Here is a 14,576-nt window from a genome sequence, read left to right as displayed (position 1 = left end):
CTGACTGTGCTGACTTCATGCTTGATAGCCACAGCAGTAACATTGTGAAAGTTCTAATAAGAACATAAAAGGATAAAAGTTTAGTATACTGTTGTAACTTCAGTTTGACCTGCAACCTCCATTTTATTACAGGGTTGTATAAGAAAGGGGAGATACAGTGCACTTAGTAGCTCCTGTGGAGAAGCCAAAATTAAAATTCATTTCTAGAAATGTATCCATTCTCTGCCTCAGATGTGTGCAAATATTAATCAAAAGACCACCACATTTAGGAGCAGGTGTGATTAACATAATGTTGCCTGATGGATTAATTCTTTCTGAGGAACCAACAGTAAAACTGTTTTCCTTTCTTCTTAATCCTCTCTAACAGATGCAGAGATGCCAGTAGGAGTTATTTTTTCTATACCACAATGTATTTATGTGGTGAAACTCTCTCCTTAAATATAGATGTGAATATAGACAGTATAGCTAATTATTCCCCATGCAAGCATGGAACTCTCATTTTCAGAACCAGATGGATCTGACATTATTTATCCAGTTTATTCTCAGGAAATCTATGACCACATCATGATTATTTGTTGCTCTGAGATATGTGATACAAGAAAACGGCTGTTTCTTTCCTTTTCTTTCATAGGTAAAATATTACTGTGCTAACAAGAGTGAAATGGTTCAGAAATCAATCTGTCAATATAAATAAAAATTTTGAAACATGTAATTATTTTGGCACAGAACTTTTATGTCTGGAATTTCTCTTAGAGTTAATCATTTTATATATAAAACCACAATGTGTATATCTAGTACTAAATAATCTGGAATTATAATAATAAGTAGAAAAACTATGACCTACAGAGTTTTAAATCCTATTTGCAAAAATGATAACATGGTATTATAACAAGAAAATGTTCATGGCCTAGTAATGACAATGATAACACCAATATTTTTAAACATTGATAATTACTCTAGTGATATATATATATATATGCAATATGTTTTTATTTTTATTTTTAATTGAAAATAGATTCATCTCTCATACAATAATCCATAGTTTCCCCTTCCTCAACTCCTACCTCCCCTACATTTTTCCTCTCCCCCAGATCCACCCCCTTCCATTTCTTCTTCAGAAAAGAGCAGGCCTCCAAGAGACGACAGTCAAATGGGACAAAACAATATATAAGACAAGGCAAAAGCCCACATATTATGCCTGGACAAGGCAACCCAATTGGAGGAAAAGAGTCCCAAGAGCAGTCAAAAGAGTCAGAGATACACCTACTCTCACTGTTAGGAGTCACACGAAAAAATCATCAAGCTGACATCCGCAATATATCTGGTGCAAACAGATTGAAAAAGAAATCAGAGAAACAACACCCTTCACAATAGTCACAAACAGGATATATATGCAATACTGAGTCCTTACCAAATCCCAGTGAGGTAGACACTACTGTTATTATTATCTCCACATACCAAATGAGAAAAATAAACCATTTCTGCAGTCATTGTGATTTATTTGGGGTCACAGAGTCAGATTCATTGCTTCTTCCTGAGACCACCTTCAAGTCATCATAGGATGTGGAGCAAGGGAAACACTCCTCCACTGTTGGTGGGAATGCAAACTTGTACAGCCACTCTGGAAATCAGTATGGCAGTTTCTCAGAAAATTGAGAATAAGTTTTCATCAAGATCCAACTATACCACTCTTGGGCACATACCCAAAGAATGCTCAGTCTTACCATAAGGACACACACATGCTCAACTAAGTTCATGTCAGCATTATTTGTAATAGCAAGAACCTGGAAACAACCTAGATGCCCCAAAACTGAAGAATGGATAAAGAAAATGTGGCACATATCCATGATGGAGTACTACTCAGCAGTTAAAAAAAAAAAAAAAAGATATCCTGAAACTTTCAGGCAAATGAATGGAGCTAGAAAATATCATCCTGAGTAAGGTAACCCAGACTCAGAAGGATAAACATAGTATGTACTCACTCATAAGTGGATACTAGATGTGAGGGAAGGGATGGCAAGACTGCAACCCACAGCTCCAGAGAGGCTAGCTAACAGGAAAAGACCCTAAGAGGGACACATGAATGGCCCAGCAAAGGAGAAGTGGATGAGATCTACATGAGCAAACTGGGTGTTGGGGGAAGGGTGGAGGGTGAAGAATGGGGCATGAGAACATAGGGAAATGGGAGGATAGAGCTAGAACAGGGAGAGTGGGAGGACAGGGAGGGAGATATCATGATAGATGAGGACATCATGGGAATAGGAAGAGCAGGGTGCCAGGGAGGCTCTCGGGAATCCACAAGGATGACCCAATCTGGGAGTGCTGGCAGTGGTCTAGAGGGTGCCTGGACTGGTCTACTCTGGTGACCAGTCTAGTGAATACCCTAACTGCCAGCATAAAGCCTTTGTCCAGTGACTGATTAAGGCAGATGCAGAGATCCATGGCCAGGTGCCAGGCTGAGCTCTGGGAAACCACTCAATGAGAGAGAAGGGATTCTGCAGGTGAGGGATGTCAAGATCATGATGAGAAGACATGCAGAGATGACTGACCACACTGATGGAAGCCCATGAACTAGTGGCTGTGGAGCCCCCATGGGACTGGACTAGGCCCTCTGGATACAGAAGATCGTTGTTTGGCTTGAACTGTTTGGTGGGTACCCAGATAGGTGGATGGGGATCCATCCCTGGTGCATGGGCAGGCTTTTAGGAGCCCAGTGCTGGTGGTGTGATGCCTTGTGCAGCCTTGGTGCAGTGGGGAGGGGCTTGGACCTGCCTAGGCTAAGTTTGCTAGGCTCTGCTGACTCCCCATGGGAGACCTTGATTTGGGGGATGTGGGGATGTGGAGTGGCTTGGAAGGGACAGCTAGGGGGTGGGAGGATGGAGGAGATGGGATCTGTGGGTGGTATGTAGAGTGAGTAGAAAATTCCTTAATAAAGAAAAATGAAAAAAAAAAACAGATGAATGAAGTAAAAACCAAACTATATATAGAAAAAAACAAACTCAGAAAAGTATTTTCTTCACAGTTACTATTCATTGCCTGGTAGTCCAGGCTTGCAGCATCAGTTGTATGGGAGGCTAAGGTTGGAGAATTTAGAATTGAATGCTAGCCTGGGCAACTTAGTGAGACCCTGTCTTAAAGTTAAAAATAAAAAGATGGTTTGGGGTGTAGCTCAGTGGTAAAGTGTTTGCCTAAAATGCAGGAGTTCCTGAGTACTATAAAACAATGAGCCAGGCGGTGGTGGCGCACACCTGTAATCCCAGCACTCGGGAGGCAGAGGCAGGTGGATCTCTGTGAGTTGGAGGCCAGCCTGGTCTACAGGGCTAGTCTAGGACAGGCTCCAAAGCTACAGAGAAACCCTGTCTCAACGCCTCCCCCCAAAAAAAAGACCAATGAACTCAGATATAAAACAGGAAGAAGCTCAGGAGAGCAAGTATTGTTTTCCAGTTGTCTTCCCACAGTGGAGTAGCACAGATGGTACTCACTTCTCCCAGACATACTGTCATGTGTGCAGTATTGTCATCCGAGTACATTCACCTAAGCCCTGGTGCTCAGGGTTTTTTGTGGAGATCATCAACCTCTACTTTACCAGTATAGCCACCCAGTTCCAGCCCTTGCAGATGTCAGGATGCTAGAGCTTGTCCCCAAACCCCTACTACAAGTAGTATTGTTAGCAAAGCCTGTACAGAGGGGCCCAATACAGACATCCAATGATATTCTTATCAGAGAGCTTTGTTCAAGGGCTTTGTGTTTCATTTCCAGGACTATGATTGAGTACCTACATGAGCATAATATGAATACATGAGACTTGTTGATTTAACATCTGACCCAAATAATTACACAATTAGACAAAACCCAGCTGTTTTGGATCCTGCAAAGCAGAAAGCCATTGTCTTTTGCTGAGTAACTCCTGTGCCAAAGCCATGAATATAGCTGTGAGATAGAGAAGAGTAGCATTTTCTGTTAATGGCATGACAGACTACCAGCAAATCCATGCTGCAAGTGAGGGTGAGCATACAGACACTGTGAGTAAGGTAAGGATAGGAACACTAAGACTTAAAATTAAAATAGGGATTAAATTATAACAGGAGTTAGAACTTCCCTGGAAGGATTTTGAGGATTCAGAAGCATGATAGACTTTAGGACTTAGAACTGGTCAGATTGAGTCTGACAACTGCGTGTGTATCTATAATTCTCTCAAAAAGTTGAACATTAAAAAGTTAGTAATGGCTGAAGCAGAGTGAAAATCGGAAGACAAAAGATAATTCTGCCATGTTCAGAAAACATTGGCCACACATTCAGGAGGTTACAGCAGATGTCATTGCTGCACACAATTCAACCACTTAACATTCCAGCTTGCAGAAAGGAGGGACTCATGACCCCCCACTCCTAAGCAAGGAGCCATTGACAGTTGACGCCTTCTGGTGAAGGAAGAGTAATTTTCCCTTAATGATGGAGCCCAGGGTAGGTTGACCATGCCCCAGTGGGTGGCTAAACAACCATGAATATATTGGACTGTATAGGTTATAGAAAAGAAAAAAGAAAGAATAAGAAGAGGAGGAGAAGATGCAGAAGAAGGAGAAGAAAAAAGATGACAAATTGAGGCTGAAGAGATGGCTCAGTAGTTATGAGTGCTGGCTGCTCTTTCAGACAACCACAGTTCAATTCCCAAAACACATGAGGTGCTTTACAATCGTCTGTAGTTCCTGGGTACCCAATGCTTTCTTCTGGCCTCTGTGGGCACCAGGCTAGCAAGTGATGCACAGACACACATGCAGACAAAATACCTATGAACATAAAGAAAATTTTAAAATAGGAAAAAAATATTAAAAGAAATGAATTTAGGAGGAGGAGTTAGGGAAGGAATGAGGGATGAATATAGCCAAAATGCATTATATACACATATGAAATTCTCAAATAATTAATAAAATATTAGATATGACAATTCTAAATAGACAAGAGAAGATCATTAGGAGCCTTTGTATTTCAGGAAAGCAAATAAAACTACTTACTTTACAAGACACAGGAGTTTTGGAAAATAGGGAAATCTCTGGAGTAAGATGCTCATATCCACTTTATTGAAGTAAAGCTGAAAGACTAAGTCTTTTCTACTATTTGTATGCATGTGTGTGTGTGTGTGTGTGTGTGAGAGAGAGAGAGAGAGAGAGAGAGAGAGAGAGAGAGAGAGTACACATATGTTATATATGTGTATAGTACATCCACATGAGAGTGCAGATGTACAAGTCTGAGTGTAAGCATATAGAAGCCAGAGAAGGCTGTGCAGTGTCCTCTTGGATCACTCTCCAACTTAGTTGCCTTAAGATGGAATCTCTCACTGAACATGATGGCTGATGTTTCTGCTCTCTTGACTGTCCAGCAAACTCTTAGAATCCACCTGGCTCTACTGTACAACACTAGGGTTACAGATATGTGCAACCATGTCAAGCTGTTTACATGAGAGCTTGGAATTCAAATACAGGTCCTCTTACTTGCAGAGCAAACACTCTAATCCAGTGATCTATCTATCCAGGATGATTTTATTATAATATATATTCATTGCACAAAATATTATTATATTTTCACTCATGTACATAATACATTGTTATATTTATACTATTGCCTGTTCTTCTCTTGGTAGTCCCTTTCCCTTTCTTTTATGGTGTTGTGTGTATATGTGTATGCCGTGTGTGTGTGTGTGTGTGTGTGTATGTGTGTGTGTGTACAGTCAAGGTTTTGTATATATTTTCATTCTCAGAATTAGATAAATGTTCCCTACATTGTCCTCAAAATCATTATTGGACTACATGAATGCATGAGTTGACTACTGTAGTGTGATTTGAAATCATGAGCCCACCTTGGTCTACTAGCAGTAGTCCAGAGGGTGCCTGGACCAATCTACTCTGGTGACCAACCTTGTAAATAACCTAGCTGTCATCATAGAGCCTTTGTCCAGTGACAGATGGAGACAAATGAAGAGATCCATGGCCAGGTACCAGGCTGAGCTCTGGGAATCCAATTGATGAGAGAGAGGACAGATACTGCAGGTGAGGGACATTGAGATCATGATGGGAGGATGTGCAGAGATGACTGATCACATTATTGGAAGCCCATGAACTGTGGACTGGTGGCTGTGAAGCTCCCATGGGACTGGACTAGGCACTTTGGATACAGAAGATGGTTGTTTGGATGGTTGTTTGGCTTGAATCATGTATTATTATCAATTTTTTTCTTTTCTGTTTTGGCTATGGACTTCTATAGCTTCTTGGTCCTTTTGGAATCGTGATAAGGATTGTACTGGATTTTGGTAAGACTACTTTTGTTAATACAGCCATTTTCACAGTATATATACTCTGCTGACTTGTGAGAAAGGAAGGTCTTCCTTTCTTCCAGTATCTTTTCCAATTTCCGTTTTTAGTGTTTGTGCTTCATTAAGTAGGTGGTCCACTTCTTTCATCAAGTTTACTTCTATGTGTGATTCTTTTTTTTTTTAAGCAATTTGTGAATGAGATTGCTCACTTAATTTTTCTCAGATATTTATAACTTGTATACAGAAAGCTTCCAGATTTTGTATATTAATTTTGTATCTTGATACTTAATTTTAAATATTTTCAGACAAAGGAGTGTAGGGGTAAAATCTTTGAGATCTTTTAAGTATTGAATCAGATTACCTGCAAATCAAGATAATTTTATTTCTTACATCAATATTTGTAACTCTTTTGTCTCTTTCTTTTGTCTCTTTTTTTGTCTCATTGGTTTAAAACTTCAAATACATTATTGCACATAAGTGGAGAGAATGAACATTCATCTCATCCTTGTTTTTAGTGAAAATACTTCCAAATTTCCCCCATTGAGTATAATGTTGGCTGTAGGTTTGTGGTACACAGTCTTTATGATGATGATGTATGATCTTATATTTATAGCTTCTACAGGGTTTTTGTCATGAACTGATACTTACTCACTGAAGTCAGCTGACCCTGAAAAAATTCAAATTTGGTGCCATGTTGCTGTAAACACTCAGTAAAATGAAATGAACAACAGAAACAAAGCAAAATTAGCTTGACCTGGGTGTCCATCCTTTTGCAGTAGTATTTAGATCCCCATGTGACAAGCCACAGTTACAAATAGTTAGACAGCCAGAAACTCATTCCACACAGCACCTCCCAACATTTCCAAAAATATGATGCATTTGGAAGTGGAGCTTTATTCCTTATGAGCTGAAAAGAAATTATAAACAGATTTTTATTAGTGTATGTTTGCCATTTTGTGTGTGTTTGGTAAGTATTAAATAAAAAAAAGTCCTTGGGAAAAGAACTAGCTCCTTGGCAAGCAGCAGAGAAGGAAATGTCTAGGTCCAGAGACACAGGGTTGTGCAGGGTTATAAAAGCTAAAAGCCAGCCAGTCCTAAGCCTAAAAATGCAAAAGATACAATTTTATTAACTTATTTTGAAAATTATTATTATTTATTTTATACTATGTGTTTTTTTCTGCATGTATCTTTGTGTATCACATGTGTGTGGTACCTGTAGAAACCAGATGAAGACATCAAACCCACTGAAATACAAGTTTAAAATGGTTGTGAACCACCAAGTGGATGCTGGGAATAGAACCCTGGTCCTGCAGAGAAGCAGCCAGTGCTCTTAACTGCTGAGCCAGCTCCAGTCCCAGAGATGCATTTTTAAAAGGCTTTGGGAGAAAGGCTCTGTACAACTTCTCAGTTGTACAAAAATCTCATCTCTCAGTGAAGAATAGAATATAGTTCAGGCCTTTTCAAATGCTCTTTCAGAATGCCTTAAAATTTCTACTATTTTTAGCTCAAGAAGGGAAGATGACAAGCAACAAAGAAGGCAAGAAATACATCAGAGTGGAGAACCATGACCTAGGAAGGACTCGAGGTAATACAAGAAATACGTTAGAGTGGAGAACCATGACTTAGCAAGGACACGGGGTAACACAAGAAATATGTCAGAGTGGAGAACCATGATTTAGGAAGGACTCGAGGTAACACAGAGGTTACCGGGGCAATAAAATAGGAGCCAGTAAAATTGTTAAGGAATGTATCTTGTCAAAGTCACCAAGAAATTAGATTAAAAATAATAGTGGTCTTGCAGAGAGGAAAGGCAGCAGAAGCAGTGAAGGCCATTTGTATCAAGGAGGTTGAAGATTGTGACCACAGGAATGCAGTCTATTGAACTCTTGACAATTGGGCTAGAACATTGGAGACCATAGCCAGACAACTGTCTTGAAATCTAGAGAGGAAGAATCTATAGACTTCTGAGACACCCACAATCCAGCTCCATATCTAGAAAGAATGAGATCTGAAAGATATTGTCAGCCTTGGCTAGAGAAAGCTCAGAGTGCTGCAGATTAGGACAGGTGTAAGTGGACTTAAGTTTTGTGCACAGTGACAGATATGGATCTATTTGCACCCTTCTACACATTGACATCCAGTTATGCCAGCACCATTTGTTGAAGATGCTTTCTTTTTTCTATTGTACATTACATATACACAATGGAGTAATACTCTGCGGAGAAAAACAATGACATCATGAGGTTTGCAGGCAAATGGATGGATCTAGAAAAAATCATCCTGAGTGAGGTAACCCAGACTCAGAAGGACAAACATGGTATGTACTCATTCATAGGAGGATACTAGATGTAAAACAAAGATGACTAGACTGCTACACAACTCCAGGGAGGCTACCTAGAACATGGGACCCTAGGAAAGACACAGAGATCACCCAATGACAGAGAAATGGATGAGATCTACATGAACAACCTGGATGACAGTGGGAGTAATGAAGGGCAAGTTTTGAGGGAAAGAAAGCTTAGGGGAGCAGGAGATCACAGCTGGATCAAGAACAGAAAGGGAGAACAAGAAATAACAGACCATGATAAATGAAGACCACATGAGAACAGGAATAGGCAGAGTGCTGGAGAGGTCCCCTGAAATCCACAATGATATATCCTCTGTAGACTGCTGGCAATGGTCTTGAGAAAGCCTGATCTGACCTAGTCTGGTGATCTGATGGCCAAACACCCTAACAGTCATGCTGGAACTCTCATCCAATAACTGATGAAAGTGGATGCAGAGATCTTCAGCCAGGTCCCAGGTGGAGCTCCAGGATTCCAATTGTCAAGAAAGAGGAGGGGCTGTAAGAGTGTGAATTGTTGAGACCAAGATTGGAGAGGCACAGGGACAAATAGCCAAATGAATGGAAGCACATGAATTATGAGCCAAAGGGTTTGGAGCCACCAGCTGGATCAGGCCCTCTGGATAAGTGAGACAACTGAATAGCTGTAGTGGATAGCCATTCCAGCCTTGGCCTGGAAGTTCCAACCCCCATTGAGGCTTTGGTAATGTTCATGCCCACAAGGTGGGGCAGAAGAGGAAGCAGAAGACCCAGGATCTAGAGGAGGGCTCTCACTTGGTGCTGGGATGCTGGACGCAGGAGGTAGACCAAGCAGAGTTCTCCAGAGAACACTTCCGGACTGTGTGATATCTTTGCCAGATCCTACAACCTATCCCTTCATTTGTAAGTTACCCCACAAAATAAACTTCCCTTTTAACTACGTGGAGTGGCCTTAATAATTTCATCAATAAATAGCTTGAACTGTTTGGGAGGCATCCAGGCTGTGGGACCGGGACCTGACCTTAGTGCATGAGCAGGCTGTTTGGAACCTTGGGCTTACACAGGGACACTTTGCTCAGCCTGGAAAGAGGGGACTGGACCTACCTGTACTGAATCCATCAGGTTTAAATGAATCCCCAGGGGAGTCTTGGCCCTGGATGGGATGGGAATGGAGGGTAGGGGCTAGGGGGATGGTGGGGGCGGGGGCCGGAGGGGGGAGGACAGGGGAATCCATGGCTCATATGTAAAATTAAAACACAAATATAATAAAAAAAATCCTTCAGAAAAAAAAAAGAAAGATAGAAGAACTAGATAACAAGAAGCCTGCCACAGCCATAAAGTTTGTAAGCAAAAAAATAAATAAATAGTGGAAGATGGGAGAAAAGGTGTGCTCAAGGCTAAAATCAAGGCTGCCTTCGCCATTGTTCTATCAATGATGCTTATGTTTTCCATAAGGAAATATTCCATTCTTTTTATTTCCATCAATTGTAGCCAAGGGTGGCTTTAGATAGTAAGACATCCTGTATAAACTATAAGAACAATAGGCTGAAACGGCATCGAACAGAAGGCTGTCTTCCTGACAGGGGATTGGGGGGAGGGGGGTAAGGGATGAACTAGTCTCCTATCTTAAGGCAGAAATTTTTTTTAAAAATTCAATCCAAAAAGAGTTGTAGTTGAATTAGCTTAGACCAAGAACCAAGATCTATCTTCTCCCTGTTTCCTAACAAATGCAGGTTGTATTGCTTCTATCCTACATCAAGCTGATAGATGTAGGGGCTCCTAGGAAAGGTAACTTGCATTCTTATTCAGAGACATTGAACCATAAGGAACAGTATCTGATTTTATGGAGAAATGGTGAACTCCCTCCACCTGCTTTTGTAATGAGTCTAATGTTTTTAGACCTTGAGGTTAATATCCCTTGGGAAGAAGGCAAAATAGCCATCAATGTGAGGAGAAATGCCTGGGCTATGAAATCTCCAATGTCATCCCTGTCTCTTGCTGCCAGACCATAAGAGAGCACTGGAAACTTCAAAAACCCCTTTGAAACACAACAGAGACTGGCCCCTGAAAGACAGGGTGTCTGCCTATCTACCTGGACCTGTACTGACACACTATGGCCACCTTGAACTAAGATATGGTAAGGAAACCACTTTGCAGATATATAAGCTGTAGAAATGGTAGGGCTTAAACAAAGATGCAACAAAGAAAGAGAACTACAGACCGATATCCCTAATGAACATTGATGCAAAAAATACTCAATAAAATATTGGCAAACAGACTCCAAGAACACATCAAAACAATTATTCACCATGATCAAGTAGGCTTCATCCCAGGGATGCAAGGGTGGTTCAACATACAAAAGTCTGTCAATGTAATACACCATATCAACAAACTGAAAGAAAAAAAAACACATGATCATCTCAATAGATGCTGAAAATGCCTTTGACAAGATCCAACACCCCTTCATGATACAGATCTTGGTGACATCAGGAATACAGGGAACATACTTAAACATAATAAAGGCAGTCTACAGCAAGCCAACAGCCAACATCAAATTAAATGTAGAGAAACTCAAAGCGATTCCACTAAAACCAGGAACAAGATGAGGCTGTCCCCTCTCCCCATACTTATTCAATATAGTTCTTGAAGCTCTAGCCAGAGAAATAAGAAAACATAAGGAGATCATGGGGATACACATTGGTAAGGAAGAATTCAAGCTTTCACTATTTGCAGATGACATGGTAGTATACATAAGTGACCGCAAAATCTCCACCAAGGAACTCATCCAGCTTATAAACACCTTCAGCAATGTAGCAGGATACAAGATTAACTAAAAAAAATCAGTAGCCCTCCTATATACAAATGACAAATGGGCTGAGAAAGAAATCAGAGATACATCACCCTTTACAATAGCCACAAATGATATAAAATACCTTGGGGTAACTCTAACTAAACAAGTGAAGGACCTATATGACAAGAACTTTAAGTCCCTGAAGAAAGAAATTGAAGAAGATGTCGGAAAATGGAAAGATCTCCAATATTCATAGATAGGCAGGATTAACATAGTAAAAATGGCAATCTTACCAAAAGCAACCTACAGATTCAATGCAATACCCAAGAAAATCGCAACACAATTCTTCACAGACCTGGAAAACAATACTTAACTTCATATGGAAAAACAAAAAACCCAGAATAGCCAAAAGAATCCTGTATAATAAAACAACCTCTGGAGGCATCATAATCCCTGACTTCAAGCTCTACTGTAGAGCTACAATAATAAAAACAGCTTGGTATTGGTATAAAAACTGACATGTAGACCAACAGAACCAAACTGAAGACCCTGACACTAATCCTCACATCTATAAACATATAATTTTCAACAAAGAAGCCAAAACCAAAACAATACAATGGAAAAATGAAAGCATCTTCAACAAATGGTGCTGGCATAACTGGATGTCAACAGGTAGAAGACTGCAAATAGATCCATATCTGTCACCGTGCACAAAACTTAAGTTCACATGGATAACAGACATCAACATAAATCCAGTTACTCTGAACCTGATAGAATAGAAAGTATGAAGTAGTCTTGAATGCATTGGCACTGGTGATCACTTCCTAAATATAAAACCAGTGGCACAGACACTGAGAGAAACAATTAATAAATGGAGCCTCTTGAAACTGAGAAGCTTTTGTAGGACAAAGGACATGGTCAACAAGACAAAATGACAGCCTACAGAATGGGAAAAGAGCTTCAGCAACCCACATCTGACAGAGGGCTGATGTCCAGAACATACAAAGAACTCAAGAAACTAGGCTTCAAAATACCCAATAGTCCAATTTAAAAAAAAAAAATGGGATATAGAACTAAACAGAGAATTCTCAACAGAAGAAGCTCAAATGGCTGAAAGACATTTAAAGAGTTGCTCAACATCCTTAGTCATCAGGGAAATGCAAATTGAAATGACTCTGAGATACCATCTTACACCCATCAAAAGGGCTAAGATCAAAAACAGTGAAGACAGCTTATGTTGGAGAGGATGTGGAGCAAGGGGAAACACTCCTCCACTGTTGGTGACAATGCAAACTTGTACAGCCACTTTGGAAATCAATATGGAGCCTTTTTAGAAAATTGGGAATCAACCTCCTTCAAGAACCAGCTATACCACTCTTGGGCATATACCCAAGGAATGCTCAGTCATACCACAAGGACACATACTCAACTATGTTCATAGCAGTATTGTTTGTAACAGCCAGAACCTGGAAACAACCTATATGTCCTTCAACTGAAGAATGGATAAAGAAAATGTGGTACATATACACAACGGAGTACCACTCAGCAGAGAAAAACAATGACGTCATGAGGTTTGCAGGCAAATAGATTGAACTAGAAAATATCATCCCTAGTGTGGTAACCCAGACTCAGAAAGACAAACATGGTATGTACTCACTCATAAGTGGATACTAGATGTAAAGCAAAGGATAACCAGACTACAACTCACAACTCCAGGAAGGCTACCTAGTAAAGAGGACCCTAAGAAAGACACAGGGATCCCCCAGTGATCGAGAAATGGATGAGATCTACATGAGCGAACTGGGGGTGAGGGGAGGGTAATGGAGGGCAAGGGTCAGGAAAAAGAGAGCTTAGGGGAGTGCAAGGTTTGAGCTGGATCAGGAACAGAGTGGGAGAACAAGGAAATAGGTACAATGATAAATGAAGACCCCATGGGAATAGGAAGAAGCAGAGTGCTAGAGAGGTCCCCAGAAATCCACAAAGATACCTCCACTATAGACTACTGACAATGGTAAAGAGAGTGTCTGAGCTGACCTGCCCTGGTGATCAGATGGCTGAACATCCTAACTGTCATGATAGAACTCTCATCCAGTGACTGATGGATCTATGACCAAGCCCCAGGTGGATCCCCAGGAGTCCAGTCGATGAGAGAGAGGAGGGATTATATGAGCAAGTGATATCGAGACCATGATTGGAAAAAGCACAGGGACAAATATCAAAACTAGTGGAAATACATGACTGTGAACCAATAGCTGTGGAGCCCTCATGGAACTGGACCAGGCCCTCTGGATAAGTGAGACAGTTGTTTAGCTTGAACTGTTTAGGAGGCCCCCAGACAGTGGAACCAGGACCTGTCCTTGGTGCATGAGCTGGCTTTTTGGAACCTAGGGCCTATGCTGAGACACTTTTCTCAGCCTTGATATAGGGAGGAGGGGACTGGACCTGCCTCAACTGAATCTGTCAGGCTGGGCTGACTCCCCAGAGAAGACCTTGCCTTGGAAGAGGTGGGAATGGGGGGTGGATTGGGGGAGAAGACTGGAGGGTGGGAGTAGGGAGGACAGGGGAATCTGAGGCTGATATGTAAATGTAAATTAATTATACAATAAAAATATCTTTTAAAAAAGTTTAGAAAACAAGAAATTTAGAGAGAGAAAAAAAGAAATGGTAGGGCTTATTCTGATCAATACAAAGGGACAAGACAGGATTAAGATGCCAGTGTCTCATTAAGACTGAAAGATTAAATAGGCAATTGTGCATATGTCTAACAGTAGAAAAGAAGTATAAGATAATCAGTGATTCTTTATTATTATTCCATCGAAAAGTAGATGCTAATTCATTCAAATCTAGGCTACATAGGGATTTGTGTGACCTATGAACTCATCAAGTGAATTTAATCATAAAAGCTTGGCAACTTCTGCCTTAGGTCTAGGAGTAGTTGCCCCCAAAGCTTTAAGTGATTGTATCTCTCTGACTACCCTGAGACTACCATGCAGAGAGTTCATGTGTCTATGGTTTGACAGACAGTGCCTCTGAGCTTTCTAGCCATCCCCTGTGAGGAATCAACCACATAAGTGAAGCCTTCATGGCCCCTCCAGGCCAGTGCATCTGCCAGCTGGATATCCTGGAGTGTTAAGAATATTCCAGACAGAAGCAGGAGC

This window comes from Onychomys torridus, chromosome 10, assembly GCF_903995425.1.
Source record: "Onychomys torridus chromosome 10, mOncTor1.1, whole genome shotgun sequence".
Taxonomy (NCBI): domain Eukaryota; kingdom Metazoa; phylum Chordata; class Mammalia; order Rodentia; family Cricetidae; genus Onychomys; species Onychomys torridus.
Note: the sequence above shows the minus strand (reverse complement) of the source record.